The sequence below is a fragment of the Hemicordylus capensis genome, chromosome 3 (genome assembly GCF_027244095.1).
Source record: "Hemicordylus capensis ecotype Gifberg chromosome 3, rHemCap1.1.pri, whole genome shotgun sequence".
Lineage (NCBI taxonomy): Eukaryota > Metazoa > Chordata > Lepidosauria > Squamata > Cordylidae > Hemicordylus > Hemicordylus capensis.
This window is the reverse complement of record NC_069659.1, coordinates 85,230,277-85,250,417: the sequence shown is the minus strand read 5'-3', so window position 1 is coordinate 85,250,417 and position 20,141 is coordinate 85,230,277.

Below are 20,141 nucleotides of genomic sequence, written 5' to 3'. Positions count from 1 at the left end.
CCTAACCAGCTCATAGGAATATTGAAGGAAAGCTGAAATACAAATCTGATAAAAGTAAATAGGAACATAGGAAGCTGCCTTATACCAGGTCAGGCCATTGGTCCATCTAGCGCAGTTGTCTAGTTTTCCAAGGTTTCAAGCAGAAGTGTCTCCAAGCTCTTCATGGAGATACCAAGAACTGAACTGGGGACCTTCTGCATGCAAAGCAGATGCTCTACCACTGAACTACAGCCCTGCTCCATAAATAGTAAGAGACCAGAAAATATTCTACTAATGCTCTCAGTCCTAAAAGTAGTGTGTGTATCAGTATAACAAGGGGAGAATATTGTTTTTGGCAAACAAAGCCAGTCTGGCTTACAGTTCAATGGGCCTGTTGAAATCACTTTTACATTTTTGAGTTGTGCCATGTAACATAGCTGAGTTGTGGGTACTGGTTGTCTGATGAAGATGTAGGGAAACAGAAGGACAATTGTACAAATACAGGACTGGCGAATACAGCTCATCAGTGTGCACTTTGCTACTTCCATAATGTGTTGCTTCACTGTTGCATTAAGCCTCTTTCAGATTCACTTTTTTTCTTTGTCATTCCATTGAAGCCTTGGCCTGCTGTGCTATATAGTGCTGGCTGCCAGCCCCAAACCTGAGCAATGCATTTTATTGCACAGCATGGAGGTGGCAGGGGCAGAGGTGAAAGTGAGAGCTGCCATATAAAATTATTTTAGCAAAGATTTTAGCAAAGGTGTGTTTGGGCAGTGGTCCCCTCTTCCCAAACAAAACACAGAAGTAAAGACAGGAGTTTCCCCTCTCAACAAGGGGATACATTACTCTAGTATGTTCTTATATCTGTGCCCTCAGCAAGCAATAAGGTCCTGGAAATTCACAGGGATTTTTTTTTTTTAAAGATCTTTTTCATTTAATTTACAAGCAAATATACTTCTGCAGACCTAGGGAGTATTCATGTACAAACCACTGTCCTATTTTTGAGTGGTCCTATTTCACTTCCAAACTTATTTTAAACCACCTGAGTTCCCTACAGTATTTATCTGAATCCAAGACTTAGTTGTTTTTCCAAAGTTCTTTGATGTGAGAAATCTGGGGATCATCTTAAATTCAAAGCCCTCTTCCTTTTGGGTAAATATAAGTATAGCCTGTATATAACCTCTATTTTTAAAGAGGTTTGCCTTAAATTCAGAGTCTTCTTGTATTCAGGCAAATACGGTATTAGAATGAATAATAGTATTTCTAAACATAAACCTTCCAAAACACACACATGACACAATCCAGCCAAATTTGAGCATAAATCCCATTGATTTAAATGGAAAAATAAGCATAGTCTTGTCTCTTTTTCAGTTAAATCAATGTGACTTAATAGTATTTAACTTCATCTTCATCATACCCCTAAAGTAGAAGAATTGACAAAGAAGATTGTTTATGAAATATATCATTATTCATCTTAGTTTCACTTACTCTAAAGGCAAACCTCAACTTCCTTTCACTGCTTGTACGAACAATTCCTCAATGAGGTAATGCTTTCAATTAAAGCCTAGAATAATGAATAATTATTTGCCTGGAGCAAACTAATTGCAGTGACTACCATGCACAAGACTCATGAGTCTCTCATATAGCTACCATACTAATAATAGTATCAGCGACTTCCCGTAAACTTTAAAAAAAACTTCCACCATTTTTATCATCACCATGAGAACCATCACTATCCTACTACCATCACAGTTCCATGGATATAAATATTCATGGAACACCATCACTATGACATTACACATCGTTATACAACACTGAATGAGAAGAATGTGGTTCTTTATTATCACAAAACTGAAAACTATTTATGAATTAAATGATTGCATCATAACTCTAGAAAGTAGCATAATGATTTTATTTCATTTTCTTATGTACCTTAAGACAACCTTTTCCACATTGTTAGTTAAAAGCAAGCTATTAAAATATTTGCTGAGGAACAATAATAGCCCATCTTTATGATAATAATTAAGGGAGATAAAGTATGGTAAAGATGGGGTATGATCCGTTCTTAAATCTTTTAATACCTTGCTTCAGCAATGTTAATAATGTCTTCTAAATGTATCCTGAGCTTTCTGAAAACAACAGTAGCATGTGGTACAGACCACCATGCAAGACAATACATATTTATTAAATTTTCTATTGGAAGACCATCATAGACAACATGTTACTTGGTCTTAAACAATCTGAAACAACTAAAAGAGAGCCTAAATTAATTGATTCCAGCAGCTTTCAAGACATGGTCTGATCCAGAAAAGTTGTGCCAGCCACCATATACCCATTAAAAAGGCACACAATGTTTTACTTTGTGGCCAGTTCCCCCTAGGGAAACCATCCCCCCCACAACAAAAGCCAGTGCCCTACATGATGAGGAAATTTATTCAAAGCAGTTCCATTGAAATCCTTTTAATTTCTAAGGAATTTGTTTGAGAAATTTTCCTCATCATGCAAATTTTCAGTGATCATGTCAGTCATTGGAATTAAGTTGAAGATAGGATACTCAAAGGCAGTATTGTACGCTTTCCACCATTCCAAAGGGAACTTGTTTCTAGTTTCAGTAGGCATAGAAATCTGGGTATAGTCTGGGTATTTCTTTGTGCTTTCCCGCAAGCCATTGGATAAACCCTTTGGTTTATCCTGCCACCATTTTTGCTCTCCTCATCAACAGTGAGAGCAGGTCGAGCATAACCATTTGAAGTTTCATTGTCCTGGCCTTCCATGTGCTCTCCAAGCTTTGCAGTCTCGATGGTATCCATCAGGCCCAACTGGTGTGGCAAAATCAATGAGACCCTACTTGAATTCTAAAGCATAGAATAACTGTCTTTTAAAACAAGTACCCTTGATGCAATCTGTCTGAAATTTGGCAAGCAGAATCCTTTGGAAGGTCTCAAATGCCTGTAAATTACAAGTGGATTGGCTGCAACCACAATGTTATAGGCAGGAGAACTGGAGGTGTTTTACCTGTTAAATCCAATGGAGAGGTAAGATGGATTACTCATAGAACAAAAACAAACCAATATTTGTTATCACACACCTGATTCACACACGTGAACATATACACGAACAAGATAATTGGACACAAAAATAAATGGGGGGGGGATTCCTTGTATGCCCCTAGTTTCTACTAGAGTCAGTGAGTCAGTGTTGCAACAGTAACCCAAGTAACAGCCTAAACATCAGATTATGAAAGAAGAACATCTAAAGTCAGTCATAAAACACTGGGTGGGGCACATTATGTCTGTATGTTCACAATAATATATTTCAGACCACCACCCCCGCCCCGAGCACTATATCTTTTAATAGTAAAACAATGAAACTAAAACCTTTTGTCATAGTAATAAAAATATTTGTACATCATTGAAAATTCCTTTTGCTGCCTTTGTCTTATTTGTGACAGAATATACTTGGAGCATACTGTAGCTTCCACTTGTCATTAACAACTTAATTTGTGTGTAGAATATTCTATATTAATTTATTTAATAGGAATTTCTAGAAGTTTAACTGAAAAACAAAAGATCTATCTTTAGCTAGGATAATTTGCACTTTTTCCTCTGTCCCTCTTTTTAGGGAATTGGTCCACATTGGGCAAGATTGCTGGTGTACAGTCAGGGTTGCTGATGGGGAAGGGGTGACAAAAGGGGACCATGGGTCAAGGGTGGAGTGCCATCCCACTTGCCTGTATCTGCCAGTGCACTGACGGTCCTCTGTGCTACTGCAAGGAGGCCAGTACTGGCCTCCATGTTTCCTTGGACTGGAGGCACTCTAGGCTGGCACTCTGCTGGCCTCAATACACTTCCTTAGGCTAGAGTGCCTCTGTGGAGATGCTTGAGGCCAGTAATCTGCTGGCCTGCATACACTTTTACTACAGCTCTGCTTTTATAAGGAAGAGCAAGAAGCTGGTGCAGAGGAAGAGGATGCTGCTGGAGAAGGTAGGTCCACACTGGGAAGGGAGGGGACAGGGAAGGAAGGATAGACAAATAGAGGGTGGACAGGGCAGATAGGCTGATGGATGGAAAGGGAATCTGGGCTTGGGCTGTGGAAGGAAGGATGGATGGATAGATGGATACCCCTGCTAACTGGGCAAAGAGGCACCTTTTAACATGGTGATTCTCTTTATTTAGCAGGGGGAGATCAACTGGCCCTATCCACCACTAGCACAGCATCCCTCCAGTGGCTGTTGCTGGTGTCTATCTTACGTTTCTTTTAGACTGTGAGCCCTTTGGGGACAGAGATCCATCTTATTTGTTATTTCTCTTTGTAAACCACCCTGAGCCTTTTTTGGAAGGGCGGTATAGAAATCGAATGAATCAATGAATGAATGAATGAAGATGGCAGGAAGTACAGATAGACATGTGGATGGTTGGAAAGAAGGAAGGAAGGACAGATAGATTGATGGAGTGGAAGCATGCTGGTGATTTGGACTGGGAGAGATGGAAAAAGCTTTGAGGCACATTTTGTGCACCGAGGTTGTGTGTATGGGGGTCCCACCATACAATTCCCAATAAATTGTGGACAGGGAAGGGAAATCCACATGAAATAGACTTGGCCCAGAAAACCTGTTGGCATTCCTATGCACTGTAGTCCCTAAGTTAATGAATTACAGTTCAGGAAGCCCCTGTTTCAAATCCTACCACTGGCAAGAACTCACTAGATGATTTACTCTAGACAATATTTTAACATTCTGATGGCTACACTGCTTTTTATAAGTCACTAGGTGGCTTACTCTAGGTGACTAGAGTAACCAAGCTAGTCTCTCTTAGTTTCAGTTCCCAACTACAATATAGGGATAATAATAATTATGTACCTTACAAGGTTGTTGTAAGGATCACAACAAGATGATGCACATGAAGCGTTTTGAACATTTGAAAGTACTATGCAAATGCTAATCATTAAGATCTTTTCTCTTCTCCGAACCATGGGGAAATGGAGACTCTAAAGGCAGAATGGGACAGTGCAATGGAGCCAGTAGGTTTTCTCCCACACCATGAGGGTCAAGAAGGCCTTTACAGGACTAATATGAAAGATTCCCATTCCTGGGGAATCTTCCCAAAGTACATTAGACTAGTGTGTTATCTGTTGAACCTTGATTCAGTCTCCATATTGTACATTATGGAGTACTGGTAATGTACAGGTCTATTAAACCCTGTCTATTAAACAGGGTTATATACATACTGCTCCCTGTCAGGGCTCTCAGTTAAACTCACACAGAGGATGTCTTCTTTGGAAATTCCAGGCAATTACAGGTCACTGTACCACTCATTTCCTCTCCCTGGGCCCTGAAGACTGCTGAAGAGGGCCTGTGTACAATCCCTGCACAGCTGCAGTGCCTAATTTCATTCTTCCTCCACAGTGTCAAGAGGAAGGATTGACATCACCCATCTGTGTGCCTTCCTTCCTGGCACAGTAAATGTTTCGAGTCCTTGGCATTTCCTAAGAATTGTGCTTGACTCTGTTCTGTTTGACACTTGAATGAGATGGCTTTGACAGCTTGAGAAGAGTTCCCATGAACTCATGGATGTTGCACAAAGGTCCTGGAGGTATCTTGTGCTTGCTACTCTCCCAAATATTCCTGTCCTTCTATGACCAAGTAGTGCTGCGAAATGGAAAGTGGAGAGTTGCCCACACAGTAGCAACAGAGTTCTAGCCATGGGATGGGCAAATTGACCCCTCAGGGATTCCAGGTCCTTTTCCTGAATGTTATTTTGTAAAAGGTCTTTAACTGTTTTAGTTGTAGCTATAATAGGGATGTGAGCAAGAAAAATTCAATCCAGTTGTGAACCAATCTGCTCCCGCCTTACAGTGTTCTGACAAAGTGCCAAGGAACATGGATTGCTGACATGCCCTAGGCACTGAAATGTTATGCATTTCATTTCATTAATGTTTAATTCTGTTATATAACTTTAAACATAATAGGCCACCAGTATTTAGGTTCTGTTCTGCATCCGTTTCTCCCAACTTGATGCACAAACTCCCTCACCTCAACATTTCTGACTATCAGCCCAAGTACCAGTGAGAGTTTCTGAGCTGGCGGTGGGGCTATGGGTCACATTACAGTACCTGGGTCATGAAACAGAATGTGAAATGTCTTCTGTAACACTAGTCTGTAATAGAATCTCCATCTTTGAAGAACCACCTTGTGCTCGTGTAACGCTAAGCTGGATGCCTGCCAAGGACATGATGTCTTTGCACCCATGTTGGGAACCTACCACACAATACTAGCATTGTCAATTTGTCACTGAGGGAAGTAATTTTATGACAATTGGAGAAAGAAAGTTTCCTGAAGGCGTTTGCACAAATCTGGTGATTTTCCAGAGTTAGATTTTGATACACATCCATAAGATTCTATTATCTGTGAAAGCATGCTTATTCATTTTGGTAGAGGGGGCAACTCTGTATCTGTATCTCTTTGTGTGGATGGAACTTTCCCTTCCATTACAATGAACAGGGTAGATCACACATGCAAGAGATCCATATGTGCATAGGAGCACATAAGGACTCTGGGCCAAGTTGTTCCATAGCAAATAACAGTCATCAAATGATTGTCCTCTTTATATTTGAAATGGATTAGTATCTAATTTCTCTCCCCTACTCCTTTATTTGAAATGGATTAGCACCTAATTTGTCTTCCCTGCCCCATTTCTTTAGGAATTCTAAGGAAGGGAGGGGATATTTTAAAGTATGGAAAATTAAAGAGAAATCCTTTTTTTTAAGCTTTCCAAAGGGAAATGAAAATACCACACAGAAAGCAATTTAATGCTATGAAAATGGCAAGGAAAATAATACCAAATAATTATCAAATTAACTTGAGCCTGATCTGTGTGGTTTCATTTAGTTTCCTTTGGGCACTGTGGAACTCTTGAGAAGTTGCAGTTCCCTCCACAGTAGGCATTTACTGTAAAGAGTGAATACAATGGGGGTTTTTTGTGCCTGATTTCTAAGAATATATACTACTACAGTTGCTATGCTTTGTTTTGTTTTTCCCAAACACAGTAGTATATCCATTCTCGTGTTCAGCATCCATTATCTTGGCAAAGCGGGGAAAATACTTTCCTATTAATTAACTAGGTAATTAAAATGAACAGAAACATTTTTTTCAAAATACGTCATTCTAAACATGATGGCTCCAGTTCAAGTATCTTTTTACCCACAGCAGGCTCCGTGCCACTCCTGCTGATGTTCCTGCTTTCGCTCCTGCAAAATAGACACTGCAATTGGCATTGTCAGCACTGACGGTGCTGATTACTTGCTGATTGCTTGGTTTGGACTCAGCCCTCTCACACCTTCTAACAGAGCTGATCAGACTGACAGAGCTGTACCCTGTCTGACAAAGGGAGAGAGGAGAGGGAAAAGGAGATTATTATATGCAGTAGGGGATGCATAGCTTCATAAAAGGATCTCTGCATCATGCCAAGTTCTGGACGTCTCACTCACATACAGTGGGGATGTACACGAACAGGTTTGGTGCTCCCTTTCTAGAGCACTGAACCTGTTTGAACACTGGCATTTGAGCAGGGTTGACACAGGCAGCGGAGCGGGAGGGGTTGCCTTTAAAAAACAGGTAAGGAGCTCCTTATCTGCTTGCTCCCTCCCAGCAGCTCCTCCATCCCCCGTTTAGAAACAGCCATGTGGGGCTGCAGCATTCCTTCCTGCAGCCCCAATTGGTGGCAGGACACACACAAGCTGGCCATTCACATGGTTAGCATTGTGTTGCTGACCATGCAAATGGCTTGCACACATCCACCCTGGCTATGGGCATGCCAACACCAATCAGGACTGCAGAAAGGAGTGTTGCAGCTCTACATGGCTGTTTCTAAAATGAGCGATGGCGGGGGGAAGCAATGAGGAGGAGAGGGCGAGCAGGTAACGAGTGCCTTACCTTTTTTTAAAGACACCCCTCTGTGCCCTACAATGGAGTGCATGAATAGCTCATGCACATCCCTAACATACACCCCACAACACTCTTCTGGGAATATAGGATGAAAGTTGCAAGGCCAAACTGTGCATAAGGTGGCAATTCTCATATGCAAATTGCCCTAACTGGATTGGTCCATTAGATGTACACAACTACAATTTCATGCATTCAGTAACACGTAAGTGAACAGTTTTACTAATGAGCTGATTAAATTATAAGTTAAACCTAGTACCAATCCAACATTTTATGAAATTATATTTTTGCTACCAAAAATGTACCTAGGTAATTTTGGAGCTGGACTTAAAGGCCTGCCTCCCACAAGTTAAGCATCGCCCCCCTACAAACACACACCATGACACATGCAGTATTTTTAACAAGTCAGTTCTTGAAGGCTCAAACAGCAACTGAACTTAGAAGTTCAGTTCATATGTTAGAATATGAAATAGGCATATTTATGCAAATATGCACTAGCAGAAACATTTCAGCAAGCAACTAAACATATTCCTCACATATTTATTTACATAAGAACATCCATAAGAACATAAGAGCAGCCTTGCTGGATCAGGCCCAAGGCCCTTCTAGTCCAGCATCCTGTTTCACATAGTGGACCACCAGATGCCTCTGGGAAGCCCATAGGCAAGAAGTATGTGAATGTCCTCTCTCCTGTTGTTGCTCCTCAGCAACTGGTATTGAGAGGCATCGTGCCTCTGACGCTGGAGACGGCCCACAGCCACCAGACTAGTAACAACTGATAGACCTGTCCTCACCGAAGCTAAATAAGCCTCCTTTAAAGCTATCCAAGTATGCGTTGTGTGAAAAAGTACTTCCTCTTGTCAGTCCTAAATTTCCTGACCTTCAGTTTCATGAGGTGACCTCTGGTTCTAGTGTTGTGAGAAAGGGAGAAAATTTTTTCTGTCTACCCTCTCCACTCCATGCATAATTTTATACACTTTGATCATGTCTCCCCTTAGTCACCTCTTTTCCAAGGAAAAGAGACTCAGATGCTGTAGCCTAGCCTCATAAGGAAGATGCTCCAGGCCCCTGATCATGTTGGTTGCCCTCTTCTGCACCTTTTGAGTTCTACAATGTCCTTCTTCCTTCTTAAGATACAGTGACTAAAGCAATACACAGTACTCCAGATGTGGCTCCACCATAGATTTGTATAAGGGCATTGTAAGATTAGCATTTTTATTTTCAGTCCCCTTCCTAATGATTCCTAGCATGGAATTAGCTATTTTCACAGCTGTTGCACACTGAGACAACACTTTCAATGAGCTGTCCACCACAACCCCAAGATCTCTCTCCTGTTCAGTCACCAACAGCTCAGATCCCATCAGCATATATGTGAAGTTGGTGTTTTTTGCCCCATTGTGCATCACTTTACACTTGCTTACAATGAGCCACACTTGCTGTTTTGTCACCCAGTCCCCCAGTTTGGAGAGATCTTTTTGGAGTTCCTCACAATCCGTTGTGGATTTCACTACTGTAAATAGTTTAGTGTCATCTGCAAATCTGGCCACTTCGCTAGTCACCCCAACTTCTTGATTGTTTATGAACAAGTTAAAGAGCACTGGTCCCAGTACCAATCCCTGGGGGGCCCCACTTCCTACCTCTCTCCATTGTGAAAACTTTCCATTTATTCCTACTCTCTGTTTCCTGTCCTGCAACCAGTTACTGATCCACATATGAACCTGTCCCCTTATTCCCTGACTGCTGAGTTTACTTAAGAGCCTTTGGTGGGGAACTTTATCAAAAACCTTTTGGAAGTCCAAGTGTACTATGTCAACCGATCACCTTTATCCACATGCCTGTTGACACTCTCAAAGAACTCCAAAAGGTTAGTGAGGCAAGCCTTTTGTTACAGGCACATGTACCCCAACCTTGGACTTAAAGGTACCAACTCAGAAGTATGTGGAATTCAGGCCTGTGTCTGATTTCATTTTATATTAAGAGTTCAATTAATGCCTGGACTCAGGGTGAATTGACACCCCAGATCTCAACTGCTCTGTGAAGGAGGGGGCAATCCAGCATTGTATTGTGAAATGGGTACTCAAGGAAGCACAAAAGCCAGGCTGAACAATCCAAATGCTAAAATGTGACTCACTATCAGATAATGTCTATGGAAGAGGCCGGAGGCTGATCTCCCCTCTCCTGTTGCAAGAAGTCCGTGTTAATCCTTGTCAATGATTGACTCAACTGCTCTCTATAGAAATTCAACATAGGTAGATGCATACAAAGAAAACACCTATAGACTTTAATTCTTACTTTACTAACACCTTAACACCCTTTTGGGGTCAGACTGGCAAATCGGGGAAGATGCCATTTGTAGCTCAGAGATCCAGATTTGCTTTGGGCAATGTTCCCCCCCTCCCTTCTAAGCGCACAGTTTACAGAAGATGAGATTCAGATCTCTCTGGACTGGCCAGTCTCCTGAATAATTAAAAGATATTGTCCAGAAGGTAACAGCATTGTCACCCCTTTTTGGGGACCCAGGAAAAGATGAGATTTGAATAGATCAAAGGAAAATACAACTATAAAGAATGAGGCTACTGGACAGAGAGTTAGCAATCTTGTGCCTACATGCAAGATCTGCTCACGAGCAATCCCAGAGTTTGCTGCTAAGCCGCGCGGCAACAAGCAGGAACTCTGTCCATGGACAGGAGTTGTCTGTGACTTCTACTGAGCAGTGAGAAGTCAAGACTTCCCCAGCCATGGTGATCTGACTCTCAGCCATGCTCTGAGCAAACTGCATGCTTGATCCAAAGCTCCTGTCTCCAGCCAAAGGCCTCGCTTCTTTAGCGGAAAGATCCACCGCTCTCAACGCCTCTGATCCTGGTAATATGCTGCCCCTACAAGCCTTGGATCCCTTCATCTCTTCCCCTTTTTCTCCCTTCCCCTCGTCCCTCTACTAATTCCCGATCTCCCCAAACCATGCCAGTCCTCAGCCTTCCTTACCCCACCCCTTTCCTGTCTATATCTGATTTATATTAGGCTTTAGGAAGGTTTTATACACACACATATGTTAGTTAGGAACACTGGTTGAATATTGGTACTGGCTAGGATGTTCTGTTTAAATACTGTTGGTAATAATAATATTGATAGAGTGTTCTGCTTTCTGCTCAGCTAGATTGATGTGTTATTCTTTTATACTCAATAAAGCCCATTGAATCCTTTTAGGAGTGGTTTGATATCCTTTTTTCCTTGCGCCCAGATCCTACATGGTCACCATATAAAAGAACTTGGTCACTTGGTGACACTATGGGACAGGCCTAATTTTGTATGCTAGCTAATGAGCATATTTGGTATATAAATCAGGCCTGCACTATAACACTTTGCCTTGCAGAAGCCATGCTGCTTCTCCTTCAACAAGGCCTGTTCTTCTACATGCTTAACAATTTTGTCCTTAAGTATGCTTTCTAGCAATTTAGCCAGCACCAAAGTTAAGCTGACTGGCCTTTAATTTCCTGGACCTGCCCCCCCCCCCCGGATCCCTTCTTGAAAATTGGCATTGCATTGGCTAATTCCTAATCCTTGGAAAGTATATGTTAAAATAAAATAAAATATTTGTTTTATTTTAACATATTCCCCACATAATAATTTTATTTACAGTGGGTATAGGAAATAATCACCCCGTTTGATAGATCTTAAATTCTGGTTCCCTTACATCCTGAAATGAAAACACAAAGAAAATTCCCTCCACCAGCTGTACTTATCCAATGCAACCTATAACATCCAACTGAAAAACATCACAATTACAGTCCAGAAAAAGTGTCAGAAATAAAAAACAAGAATTACTGAGATTGAAAAAGGATCACCCCCCCCCAATGTCAATATTTTGTTGAACCACCTTTTGCTTTAATAACAGCCTTGAGTCTGTTGGGATACTTCTCTATCAACCTTGCACATCTAGACGGAGCAATATTTGCCCACTCCTCCATACAGAACTGTTCAAGTTCGGTCACATTGGATGGTAGGTGTTGGTGGACTGCTATCTTCAAATCTCTCCACAGATTTTCTATGGGATTTAGGTCTGGGCTCTGACTGGGCCACATGAGGACGTTCATTTTTTTCTCCTTCAGCCACTGTGTGGTCAATTTTGCTGTGTGCTTCGGTCAGTTTTGCTGTGTGGTCAATTTTGCTGTGTGCTTCAAAGGGGCTGATTCTTTCCTATACCCACTGTATGTTATTCCCATAACATATTTCTATCCCCACTCCTCCTTTTGTTTCTACAGCAGTAGTCATGCCTGGCTGCCCGGAGCAGGTCACAGTCATGCTCAGCCGCCCAGTGCAGTATGGGCCAGTGGCATGGCATTGTGACCACACCACCCAGGACAGACTAAAGAGGATTGGGGGTGTGAAGGTCCTGAGCTTCAGCTCGTAAGTCTAGGGGTCAGAGTGCCTAGGTTTGCTACGAAAAATGTCATTTTGGAGGATGTAAACGTTGTGGGGGGAAGCCCACCATTTCTTCTTTTACACATTTTTCTAGGCATATTCCAGCTATTGTTGCTCATCTGCTGCTACTTTGATGACACTCTCTAGGGTCATTCACACAGCCATTTGGGCTGGGGCTGCAGCTGGGGAGGATGAGGGGGGAAGCAGGCTCCTGCCCACATGACCGGCACTCCTTCCTCAGTACTGCCTCTCATGTGCCCACACAATGAGCAACATGCTGATGCAGAGGCCAGGGCAAAGAGTGTCCAAGCCTCCAAGAATACCACAATGCACTTCACAAGCATTTCCTCTGGCCTCTTTCCCCTGTCCGCTGCAGTAGACAGGTTGCCAGCCACTCAAATGGGGCTACCAGCATTCCGTGTTGCCCCACATCCAGGCAGTGGGGAAGGAGGGCACATGCACACCTACCTCAATTTTGGCCTGGATAGAAAACCTGGGCTACCTGGCAAGAGCACCAGGTAGGGCTGGTCATTCTCTCTCTCTCTTTAACTTATAAGAGCTTCTTCACCGTGTGATCCTGATCAGATACTATATCATCTAGTGAACATGCTCATATCACAGCACATAGCCAATGCAATATGGATATGTAACAACATGGTGGATTGCAAATAAAGTCTTTCCATTATCCTCATTCCATATAGGGCAACAGATGCTCCACGTCATGTTGTTGCACAGCTGGTTTAATGGCCTGCCTTTGCTGTACAGCAAGTTATACATGAAGTTATCCATGATGCTTGTGGAAGAATGTTATGGGGATGCCTATCCAAATCTGCGTCCCTTTGAAAATAATGACTGGAAAGACTGCGGGCTAATTATATTTTGTAATGCTGTTAAAACTCTGGTTTTCTCTGTGAATCAACTGGGTTCTTGATCTAATGAGATAACAAAAAATACGTAAAAGGAGTGTGGGGTGTGTGTGTGTGTGTGTGTGTGTGTGTGTGTATGTACATTGTTGAAAATTATATTATTTTTGGAGCATTTACTTTTTTATCTTTTGGAGCATTTGATTTTTTTATTGATTTTTTTAAAACATCCAAAATTTGATGTTTTATGGACTTATTTATAGCAGATCTTTTTGTGTGCTTAGATTGTATTTGTATATTATTTTTGAACAAGGTATGTTTTAATTAAAAAGTAATGCAGTGAATTACATCTGGCTGTGGATGTTGCTCATCTGAATGCACATACAATGTAGCACTCCCATCCCCATTCTGCCTCAACTAGTCAACTATGCATGACTGGACTAAGCAAGGGACCACACACCCGGCAAAGGAGAACATTCTGTCTTCACCCTCAGTACCTGCTGCCTTGCAGATGCAAAATACTGTCAGAAAAGGGTGGGTGTGTTTTGTGGAACCCAGGGTGGTTGTGTTGGGGGAATGTTTGCCAAAGGCACCCTCCCCCACATTCAGTCAGCTGACATTAGATTGCTCTTGAAACAATCTAATCCCTTTACCATATGTTGCTGAGCAGTGCACAGCATCACTGATGTTTCTGGCTCCTCAAAAGGAGTGCTTTATAAGTAAACAGTTCCTATACTTGTTATGCAAGTATTAATAAAGCAGCTACTTCTCTGCCAACATTCCTTTGCTGAAATTTTGCTGAACATTCCCTGAGCTGTTGTCTAGAGGGAGCTCTTGCCTTTTTTATTTAAATTATATTTTTCATAATATTTTTTAAAGTGCAATTTTTGTTCAACATTTTCATTAAACTTCAGCTATTACCAAGATTTCTTTTTAATTAATAGGGTTTAAAATGCCAGCCAAACTTTTGGGCATTAAATATGGGCTGACATGATGAAAACAATTACTCCAAGTAGTTCCATTGAAATTAGAAGGACAAATTTGGCAATGCCTAATTTGAGTGGGACTACTTGAAGTAATTTTCCCCATCATGTAGGCCAGGGAATAGATTCAGGAACTGTGCACTTAGTTTTGTATGCTACCCATTCAGGGGTTTATTTCAGATAAAAACTATGTTTATGGCCATACTTGATTACTTATTTTCATAACATTAATTAATCACTCAAAAATCTCAGATTAGTTACCTTCAGCATGATTCTGTTCATTCAGAAATACATCTAACCCATATCATTGGGATTTATTTCTAAGAAACCTGTAAATAACATTCTCTTTACCACATTCTGCCACATTTGAATCCTGCCCAAGCAGCCCCAGATACTTTAAAATGGATTCTGTATCATTTTGTCCTATAAGCTGAGAAACTGTGAGGGTCTACACACAATCAACGTGTGGACCCTAACACGAGCAGAGAGCCATCCCTGGGCGGCCAGATCAGCTACCCATATGACTACTGGCTCTGTAATGGAGCCAGTAGGGGCGGTGAGGATTGAGGGCCCCCCAGCCCCCGGAAGCCCCAGAATGCCCCCGCACAAGTGTGAGAGGAATTCTGGGGAGACCTCCGAGGCTGGGAGGCTTCTTGGAGCCTCCCAGTCAGGGGTCTCCTTGTAAGTCACCACAGCACAGCTCTGCTGCATGGCATCTCACGATAGGAAGAACGGGGTTAGCAGAGCACTCTCTCCACTAACCTCATTTAAGGGGAGGGGTACTTAGTGCACTTTGCTGCCGGGAGCTGTGTGGCTGCCATTGCAGCACACAACAGCAGGAAAGTGGACTAGGCTCCCTTAGCTTGCTTTCCTGTGGTCATGAGAATAGCCTCATAAACTTCATGAAGTGCATTCTAGACTTTGGGACTAAACAGATTCATGGTTGAGTAGAAATTTGAACCCAGGTCAGCCAACTCTTAGTCAACTAGGGCATATTTTAAAATATTGATTCTACATTGTGGCCAGTAATCTATGTTTTGGGGTATAGGGTGCTGTCAAGTCGGTGTCGACTCCTGGAGACCACAGAGCCCTGTTGTTGTCTTTGGTAGAATACAGGAGGCGTTTACCATTGCCTCCTCTTATGTAGTATGAGATGATGCCTTTCAGCATCTTCATATATCGCTGCTGCCCAATATTGGTACCAGTGGGGATTCAAACCGGCAACCTCATGCTTGCTAGGCAAGTCATTTCCCACTGCACCATTAGGTGGCTAGCATGTTTTGGGGTAGCACTGCAAATTATCCCTCTGTTCAATAGCAGCACTGGATCATGCGATCATGATCTTTGTGATCTTTTCACCTTGCTTGTCAAAAATACTTGGCTCAGAGCAGGTCAATAGTGCAGGCTATGTTGGCAGTGTGTCTTTAGATCAAGCTGCCAAACAGACCGAAACAGGATGTGCCTGAACCTTGCTAATGATGTATGTCCAATCCTAGACAGGCCCATTGAAATGAAGGTAAATCAATCAGGGGAGGAATCATCCTGCCTAAGAGTTAACATGAAACCCTCTGAAGAAGGAGCACAGATAAACAGCACATTTCCCAACCTATTCATGTTAATAAATTGACTGATGAAGTCCAAGAAGAAGTCACTTGTTAGCAAACTATAGGAGCCTATCTTTGTGCCTGGGAGACACCAGGGGCTCAAGATAAGTAAACAAACACTAGCCCAACTCACAAGCTCATGCCCACATTTGTATAGTTGCTCTTGCCTTTGTTTGGTGAGACACATCTAGAGTGATTGAGTTCAGCCTGCTATAGACACTTTCATCTTCCACGGATTCACCCACTTTACAGGGAGGAAAAATTGCTTGGTAAATACTGTTTTTTCCTCCTCAGGGCACATTTTTGGAGATAAATACCCAGCCAAACCACTATTGCCTCAGATACTGGAGGATTCCGTTCAGGTTCCACTGGACGCTACAGATTCCCACAAATGAGCTCTGGTTACTGCTGCCCCCTTCCTCGCTCTTTATCTCTGCTTCTATCTTATCTTTGCTTCAGGAAGAGGCACGCTTGCCTGGCTATCACTCATCCAACGTGCCCAGGAAGGACAGGGAAACTAACTTCTTGCCTCTCCCGACACAGTCCCTCCCATTCTCTTTCTGTTCTACCTCCCCTGATCTCCAGGCATTTTGCACTGTGAGCCTCTAAGCAGGTTCTGATTTGTAATTCTAACCAAAGTACTACAATCTTTTACCAAGACTCTCATTTAGAACTTTAGCCAAATTATTGAATTGCCTTGCCTAACTAACATTTTGCCTTCTGTATCCCTGTTTTTATCCTTAATAACGCTTTTAAACTGCACCTATGCCTACTCATCCTTTCCAAATACACCAAATATGCTTAGATTGATACTGGAGCTGAACTGCTCCCCAACCCAAGCTTATTTCTCCACTTTATGCCAAAAGCATTGTTGAGGTGTCTAGCCAGCACCTTGGGGCAGATCTGGTAACAACATCCACAGGTGTTTCTACCTTTATTTGTTTACTTTTTAATGCAGAGATCAGAGTTCTCTGAAGCATAAAACTCTGATGAGAACATTACTTAGAAGTCCTAAATGTGGCCGCCATGCAGCACTTCCTATGCTGCACAGAATGTGCTTTTGATTCTGCAATTAATCAGGTACAGTAGTTTAATTAACCTGGGCTTTTTTCACACAGCAGGCTTTACCGTAAGTATACTGTGAGGCTCTACTGCAAGTTCAAAGTTGCCCCCCCAAAAGGTGCAAAAAGTGGATTTTTTTTTTTACCCTGGATAGAAGTCGGGCAACATTCTAACGCGCAATTAAAAAACCCAAATCGTGTGTGAAGTGCTTCCTGATAGTTTGCAGGGACTTCGGGTAAATATGGCAGATATGTGGATGCACACCCTCAATTCCGGAGCAGATGCAAGCTAAAAGTCCTGTGTGAAAAATGCCCTGGTGCTTTACATGCAAGTGGAGGAGATGCTTGAGATATGCAGAACAGTTGATTTGGAGATTACTGCCTTGCAGCTACTACACTTAACGAAATCCTTGTGGGGAATCCTGATACTGGAAGCAAGGCTGCTATCGATCCTATAAGAATACTATGGAAATATCCAGGGACAAGATCAGATGTCGTTTTATATCTCTTTATTCTGGAACCTTGGAGATCTGTGATACCTCTTTGGCAGGATAAATGAAGAATGAGATAGATCCTATTTTGAAACTTGATTGCTTACTAAATATGCTAATTACAACTCCATCTAAGGATTTTGTAATGAACAAATGGATATAATAAATAAGTGCATGCATATTTGTTGGTGTGCATTGTTAGCCAGTTGAAAGGCAGAATAAGGGCAAAGCAATATTGGGAATTACGGATTATGAATTAGGGGGTGCTAAATATGCAGTTGCTATTTGCAGTGGCAGCTACACATTTCATTTAACATATAATTTTGCCTTAAGGATATTTTGAAACTGGATTTTGGATTTTTGTGAGTCTTTCAGATTAGTGCTTCCGGTACCTCATAGAACAGCTGCAAATCTGGCCTCTAACATTAAGTGAGATGCTAAACTGTTGGCCATTGTGAGCCTCTTTGCAATTTAAAACTGAAAGTTATTATAAATGTACATGTTAAATTTTATAGAAAAAAATTAATTTAACTTTGGGGAGCTTTAAAGCTGAAAAGAGGAAATTACACAACTTCCCCAATGGCAAAACTACAGTGTTCACCTTCAAATTTGCCCTGCAAAATTCTGTACGACAGGCCTGAGATGATGATGAAAGTGCTTTTAATTTATTCTTACAGGTAATTCTACATGACCAGATGATAGAGAAGTACTGTCTCCCAAACCTCTCAGAGTGCCTAGGTGTTCGGTTGGGAGAAGATAGTGTTAAAACTTTGTTTCAGAGAGCAGATGGCTACAGCCTCTCTGCTCTTCCCTGAAACATTCATGTCACATACAATCACATATAATTTGTAAACCGCCATGAGCCATTTTGGAAGGGAGGTATATATATATCAAATGAATGAATGAATGAATGAATGAATGAATAATTCAGGGTGATACTGTTTTTTAAAATGAAAAGCAGCTTTGGAAAGGGAGCAGTTTAGAGCAAGAAGTAGCAGGGCACAGGAATGCTCAACCCTTGTCTCACTCAGTCTTTCTCCACTCCAAACCACCTTCAATGCTTTTGCTAAGGCCAGCCTCTCCCCACGCCACCCACACAATTTCCTTTCAACAATCTCATGCTGCCTTCGGACATAACACAAAACCAGAGTTGAACATTGCAGAGGTTTCTATTACTGTTTGTCCAAAAGCATGAAACCACAGTTTCGTTACCCAGCCGTGGCACTGTTTTGTGTTCCAAATGTGAATTTGAACCTTTGCTTTCCCCTTGGTTTCATTTTTGCAAACAGAGGTTGGAAAGGGCCATTGTGTTGTCTGAATTCTGCTGTCGCTGTGACCAGGGTTTTGTGCCCAAGCTCCTGCTGCTACCATCAAGAAGCCAGATCAGAGCAGCCCAGCAGCTCATCAGTTCTAATGGTGCTTCTGCTTGACTGTGTAGTTTTGAAGTTCTTCCAAGGGCAATGATGCAAGTGATGAGAGGAAGAGATTAAAATGTCTTTGACCTGCCGAAGATGAGTGACCAATGCCACAAAGGCACGGGCATGCTGAGCATGCCCCCTCAGAGGTTGTGCCCAATGGTAGCCACTTTACTGATGTCCTGACACTCTGCCCACAGTCTGGTGATGCGAGCAGCACATAGCTTGCTGTTTTTTGGCCTCAGCAGACCAGGAAGAGAGAGGGGCTCTTCTGCCCAGAATCCAGAGGTTGCCAGACAGTGGTTGGTTGATCAACTGCGGGACAATTCCTGGCTTTGGAAATTAATCCCAGGTTTGTCAACCCAAGCAAGGTTTCATGCTGTGTCTAAAAGCAACCCCAGAGGAGTTTGGGAACCTGAAGGGGATGAGACAGCATTGCAAATTTTCTAAAAGGAGAGATATAGATGCTCAAGCCCTCTCAGAAACCACTATTCTTGCTGAGAATGTCATTCTTCCTAATCATGGGTGTGTGTGTGGGTGTGTGTGTGTGTGTTTGCCATGTTGAAATGTGCTTTAAAAGTATGCTGAACTTGCTCAAAAACACTTCTTTATGTTTCACAGCTTGCAGAGCTTCACATGTTCAGGATTCTGATAAAAACCAGTTGAAAGCAAGATAAAGTTCTTCTGCTGACAACTGTTAAGAAAAGGGTAAGCAAGATAATGTTGATGTCTAAGAAACCAAGTGAAACAATGTGTCTTCTCTATCTTGGTGAGAGAGAAATTTAGAGCTTGAAATATAAATAAATATGAAAAAATTACTACATTAGAGAATGAGAAAAAGCCAGTTCAGAGAGTTACGGTTAATATGATCACAATGATGCCCAGAGAAGTGAATTTAGGAAAGGCATTCTGGGTATACTGAAGATGCAATGACTTGTGGTGGAATATCAACAAGCAGAAGGTAGTAGCAAAGTCCCACCAAAAAAGGACCGAAGTGTAGGAAAATGTTGTTTTCTTGTCTTCGAGATCTATGTTAAATGTACTGAAAGAAATTAATGTATTGTAAAGAACTAATATAATGCATGCAATTTCAATGTATCAAAAGAAAGAGTGGTGCAGTACTCAGATTAACAAGGCATAGAGGCACCTTTCAAAGTATTGACTCTCATATTTAGCAGGGGTAAAGCAATTACCCCAATTCATCTCAGTATAGTGTTCCCACGGTGGTGGTTTGCTGGGGGACAGGAATCCATTTTCTCACTTCTTTTGCTTTGTGAACCATATTAAGAACTTATTTGCTGAAAATCAGTATATCAATACTACTACGACAATGACAACAACAACTACTACAACTGCTACAATGACAACAACAACAACTACTACTACT